We start from the raw sequence: 6,025 nt of genomic DNA, 5'->3' as shown, positions 1-6,025 counted from the left end.
ACTCCCTCCTCACACACTGCCCCTCACAGACACCCCCACACACACACACGCACTCCCCACTCTCAGACACATGCCTCTCAGAGACGTTTCCCCATGCTCAGACACATGCCTGTCACAAACACTCCCAGAATCATGTTTGATCTGGGTACCCTGTGGACCAGTCATATTCACAAAAAAGTAACCATTGCACACCCCTGTGTAGTCTAGAAGCATTGAAAACCCCAAAGAGTTTGTTTCTGTGGTTTGCATCAGTCAATATTTAATGTATTAGAAATTAAAGCTGAGAAATTAAAAACATTAAAAAACAATAAATCTGTTACCTGCTAATATTATTTTTTGTTTATGGACAGGGTCTTGTTGTGTGGCTTAGCCTGGAGTGCCTGGTTCCTCACCCTCCTGAGTATCCGGAACTATAGGTGTGAGCCACCGTGCCCAGCCCTTGCTAACATTCTTTGTGAATATGTGTTATTTTTCAAAACTGTACTTTCCCAAACAAAAGTGGCTAGTGAGCAGGGTGGTATTGTCTTACATATTTTCAAATTTCAGCTTAATTCTCACATCTGTTTTACATTCACTCTATTGTGATTTATTGTTTTGATTGAAGTTTATGAAGAAAATCCCGCCTCACACAGATGTATATTTGGAGAATGCAGAAGTATTTATTAGCCTTTTAGATAATTGTGGATATTCTTCTTTGATGCTACATTATGTGTTGGCATTGGGGATTCCTTAAAGTTAGTTCAGTGTGGAATGTGAAACCATCAATAAAATTGTCACTGTCTGTGCCCCTAAGATCTGTTGGTGGACCTGCACTTCGAATAGATATTTTACTGTTCATGGTGCTGTAACTGTTCATTGGGGAAGTATTGGTTGCCTGAGTTATGCAGCTCTTCCAAATGTTGACACATTTTGTTATAAAATTTTTTAAAATTACATTTGTTAATATCACCACTGATCTCAGAAAAGTCTTTAAGTTTTGGAAATCTGTCAAGCTCACATCATCAATCCATGTTTTTCAAAATTCCAATTTTTGCTGGAAAGCTCAGTGTTATCATTAGCAACAGATACTGTCACTTGTTCTTGAACTGAAGGACTTGTTTTTTGTTTGTTTGTTTTGAGACAGAGTCTTGCTGTGTCGCACAGGCTGGAGTGCAGTGGTGTGATCACGGCTGCTTACTGCAGCCTGGACCTCCTGGGCTCAAGTGATCCTCCCGCCTCAACCTCCAGAATAGCTGGGACTACAGGCATGTGCCACCACACCTGGCTAATGTTTGTATTTTTTGTAGAGATGGGTTTTTGCCATGTTGCCCAGGCTAGTCTTGAACTCCTGGGCTCAAGTGATCTGCCCACTTTGGCTTCCCAAAGTAGTGGGATTACAGGCATGAGCCACTGTGCCCAGACCTGATTTTTTTTAAGCACCAAATGCCACCTATGAATAGCTGCAGATCACCTTCCAGCACCCTTGCAGGGAACATGGCAGCCCATGAAAAGTGGCAGGTTCAGCCACAACACAGATCTTCCAGATTATGGTAGGAATCTTCTCCTTGGGACAAATTTCTTCCTTCAGTTACAGCAGAGGAATTTCATACGTCCTTCCTGGATAACCAAAAAGACGTGCACTCAGGGTCAAGCTTTAATAAGTTGATAATTTTATTTCCTCATCAAAGATATGCTTAAGCCAAACTGACCTTGTGTTTTCTGTGGCAAGGGCCATGGGGAACAGGATGCCTGTAGGTGCAGTTGCTGTTGCTCCCAGCTCCCACTCAGGCTCCTGCTGGGTCCCTCCATTGCCACAAATGCAACCCAGTAAAGAGCAGACAATGCATTACAATAATTGTGAAGGCAATTTCCACTTTGGGAACCCCTGAAGGCGTTGTGGAGACCCCCAGGGGTCCGTGAACCACTTTTGGAAGACCATGGGTGATTCTTCCCATCCCAGGAACTCATCTGCGGGTGGAAGGGTGGAGGGTGAGGGTCGGCATCTGGAAGATCCTACAACTCTGCAAGCCAGCACTTTCCCCATGAGCAGTGGGAGGTCTGCTGAAAGTTTTGAACATCTGGGGCAGGTGCATCAAGGCTGTGCATCTCATGCCTGCCACACTATCTAGGAGGGACGAAGCCACCGGTACTTTCCTCCCACCGGCCTGGGCTGATCAGCAGTACTTCAGCTTGGCGTTCATCTCCGGGTGGAGCTGGAGGCCACTGGTGCTAGCGGGCTGGCCTGGTCCACTTTCCTCCCACCTGGCGTCTGAGTGGGAAGCCAGCACTGGGTGTCTTGGGCCCACGTGTCCTCAGTCAGTCTCCCTCTACGTCTCTGCTGCCTCTCCCCTTTCCTGCTCCATTCTCCGTCACCTTACCTTCCTGACCTGCTCTGTGGACCAGAACCTTGATTGCTGACTCTCAGAACTTCATGGATGCCAACCCACCTGGGGCCTGTGAGCCCAAGGGGGCTCTTCAGGGGGGTTCATAGGAGAGAAGAAGCCTCTGACTACACAATGCTGCCTCTGAGGCCAGCCCTGCCTCACAAAAGGGATGTTCTGCAGCAGAGACAGAGTCTTTGGTCTCACTGCCTGGGGCTGGCTTGCGTTCGCTGCTCAGGACTAATGAGAAGCCCGTCCGTGGCACTTATGTGCTCAGCACCTTTCTCACCAGTGGGATCCCACAACAGTCCACAAAGTCAGTGCTGGCCCACGGGCCACTTGGCTGAGCTCAGAGCCGCTGCCTGGCCCAAACCAGCCAGGTGTGTGGTTCCTGTCTTTGGAGGAAGGTCATTGTTTTGAAAATCATGATTTTAAAATTAAATGTGATACTTTCTGCTTAGCAGAAAGGAAAGCCTAGAGGAAGCCTTGTGTTTTCAGGCTGCAGAGGCCATTAACAGGCACCTCCTGGGATCGTCGAGATGTCTGCACAAACGTCATGGGTGGAGGATGGCAACACAGTGATGGCCTTTATTCTGTGTCTGTGGAAGCTCCAGCCAGAAAAGGTTCAGAGTGCTAGGAGGCTTCAGGCCGGAGAGAGCGCTATGCAATGTTGCCTCACTAATTACCTGGGTTTACAGCACATTCTGGCCTTAAAGGAGGAGGAGGCAGCATTTTCAAAGGCTCAGAAAGACTCCCTGTCCCCCAGTTGCTCTCTTGCCAATGCCTGAAATTCTTTGTTAGCAACGTATTGCTCCAGTCTAAGCATGGCTGTCTCTCCTAGGTCTCCTTTTACAAGTGCAGTGATTCTGAGAAAACACCGAGTGACTGGAGCTTCTGCTGAACAGTTTAATCAGCTCCCCATTATTTCTGCACTAGGAGGAGCCTGGGTCCCAGCTAGTACTTGGGGTACAGCTGGCCAGGTAGGGTGAGTGGGGGTCCCCTGCCCTCTGAGGGGCAGACAGTGTGGGCTCCAGATGATGGGCTTATGTTGCAAGAGAAGACAGAAGCCTTAAGTTTTGTTTGAAATCCTCTGAATTTTATATGTTGGTAACTGATTCTTTTTTTTTTTTTTTTTTTTTTTTGAGACAGAGTCTCGCTGTCGCCCAGGCTGGAGTGCAGTGGCGCGATCTCAGCTCACTGCAGGCTTCGCCCCCCGGGGTTCACGCCATTCTCCTGCCTCAGCCTCCCGAGTAGCTGGGACTAAAGGCACCTGCCACCTCGCCCGGCTAATTTTTTGTATTTTTAGTAGAGACGGGGTTTCACTGTGTTATCCAGGATGGTCTCAATCTCCTGACCTCGTGATCCGCCCGCCTCGGCCTCCCAAAGTGCTGGGATTACAGGTGTGAGCCACCGCGCCTGGCCAGTAACTGATTTTTAAAAACTCAAATTCCAAACTCCCTGCCAGTCCCGATGAGAACTTCCTGGACTGCAGGAAATGCAGGAAGAGCTTTCTGAGAGAGCAGCACCAGGGAAGGCGCCCGACTCACAGCTTGGAGCACTGTGACATGCTGCCACACATCACCACACGCCACCACACACCACCACACGCCACCACATAGCACCACATGCTGCCACACATCACCACACGCCACCACACACCACCACATAGCACCACATGCTGCCACACATCACCACACGCCACCACATAGCACCACGTGCTGCCACACATCACCACACGCCACCACACACCACCACACGCCACCACACACCACCACATGCTGCCACATAGCACCACATGCTGCCACACATCACCACACGCCACCACATACCACCACACGCCACCACATGCCGCCACACATCACCACACGCCACCACATACCACCACACGCCACCACATACCACCACATGCCGCCACACACTGGAACCCGGAACACAGATCCTTTGCGGGTGCAGCCTAGGCTGGTAGATAAGGAGGGCTCGTGTGAAAAAGTGTTTTCCTCCTGCTGAAGGACGAGGGGCCGGCCAGGGGAAGAGAGTTCCAGAAGCAGGGACAGCCTGTGGGGCCCTCGGCAACTGAAAGCCTGTCCTGCCGGATGGTGTCTCAGAAGTACGTCTTAGTGGGGAGCATGGGGAGGCTCTGGCCAGGCTGAGCTCTTCACCCACGGACGATGAAGACTGCATGGCTCAGGCAGAGGCGAGAGGTCCCCTGGGCTCCTCCGGGTGGGCTGCAAGCCTGGGCCAGACCCCTGGCCGGGCCTCGGAGATTTTCAGGGTGAGCTGGGGCTCTGAGCTGCAGGACAGCATCCGCCACGCGGGAACTGGGGTGGGGCGGGGACAGAGCAGGTGGGTGTGGGGCAGAGGAGGAGGCAGAGACCTGCCCAAAGAGGGGCAGACCTGGGGGTGCTGAGGCGGGTGCTGAGGTGGTGCCCCTCAGCCACCAGGAGGAGGCTGGGCAGGTATCATTGGGCAGTGGGCCCCTGAGGGTGGGAGAGGTGTGCTGCAATTTCGATGCTGAGAGAGGAAGATGAGGAGAGGGCAGCCTGACCAGGCGTCCTGTTTGGTTTGAGTCCTGACAGTAAGCCAGAGTGTCATAGCCTGAGACAAAGCTGCAGTCTGCACCATGACTCTGCTGAGAAAGTGAGTAGTTTCTAGTGCTTTCTCTTAATTGGGATAGAAAAAACAATTTGTTAGATTCTTAGGTACAAGCCTCATACCAGGGATTGTACTGTGTTAATTTGTCCGGTAAGAATCCCAGACTGGAGGAACAGTGGCCCCCGTATCCACCACCTGCTCCCACGGTGCCAGATGAGTCATTCTTGAAGATACACTGGGGCCAGGCCAGTGACAGGAATCCCCACTGGCAGTGTTCAGTCACTGTGGTGTGCAAATTTCTGAAATACCAGAAAAATTGACGTCACTTGAATAGAAATTTGCACTACAAAATACGCTGATATTAAGCACAGTTTGATGAGTTTGAACAATGTATTCAACCACATGACCTATGCTCCAGTCAAGCTGGGGAACGTTTCTGCCACGCCAGGAAGCACCCGCTTGCCCTTTCCCACGCGAGGCACAGTATTCAGGTTTCTGCCGCCATGAGGTGGCTCTGTCTGTTCTTGGGCTTCGTGAGGGAAGCGCACAGTAGGCACCCCCGTGTCTGCTTCCCTCACCCAGCACACTGCTGTTAAGATTCACTCATTTGTTGCATGCATTAGTAATTCATTTCTTTTCATTATAGAGCAATATTCCATTTTTTTAATACACCACAGATTGCTTATCCATGGTCTTGCTTTTGATTTAATATTTAAGTAAGGAGGGAGAGCTCTAAGACTTCACTTTGCTCTTCATGCCTGAATGGGTGTTCTTCCTATTGGGGAACTGAGAGGTAGTTCTGCACAGTATTGAGGGTTAATATTCCAAAGACACACCTGGGTGCCTGAGAAATAATGTGGCTTAGGCTTGGAGGCCCACTGTGACTGGAGGACATTGCAGTGTGCTGGCTCGCAGGGGCTACAATTAGTCTGGTCATTGTCCTAGATTCCCTGACACCCTTCATGCCAGCCTTCCCAGGCCCAGGCTCTCTGGCAGACGGCCAGAGACCCTTCGGGAAAGGGAAGGGAGTTAAAAGAGCGCGTGCTGGTGACATGATCTGTATCCTTCCTGAA

The 6,025-nt window shown here is 50.6% G+C and overlaps 1 long non-coding RNA gene across 2 annotated transcripts in view; it reads right to left on the bottom strand.

Moving 5' to 3' along the window:
* The window catches only part of LOC131381323 (uncharacterized), a 13,323-nt gene extending 10,940 nt beyond the window's left edge, over positions 1-2,383 (bottom strand). For both annotated transcript variants that reach the window (XR_009209995.1, XR_009209996.1), the window contains exon 1: positions 2,358-2,383. This is a non-coding gene — a long non-coding RNA (uncharacterized LOC131381323). The remainder of the gene's footprint in view (positions 1-2,357) is intronic.
* Between the last annotated feature and the right edge of the window lie 3,642 nt (positions 2,384-6,025).

This window comes from Hylobates moloch, unplaced genomic scaffold, assembly GCF_009828535.3.
Source record: "Hylobates moloch isolate HMO894 unplaced genomic scaffold, HMol_V3 SCAFFOLD_1, whole genome shotgun sequence".
In the NCBI taxonomy this organism is placed as follows: Eukaryota; Metazoa; Chordata; class Mammalia; order Primates; family Hylobatidae; genus Hylobates; species Hylobates moloch.
Note: the sequence above shows the minus strand (reverse complement) of the source record. Positions and strands in the feature narration are given on the sequence as shown.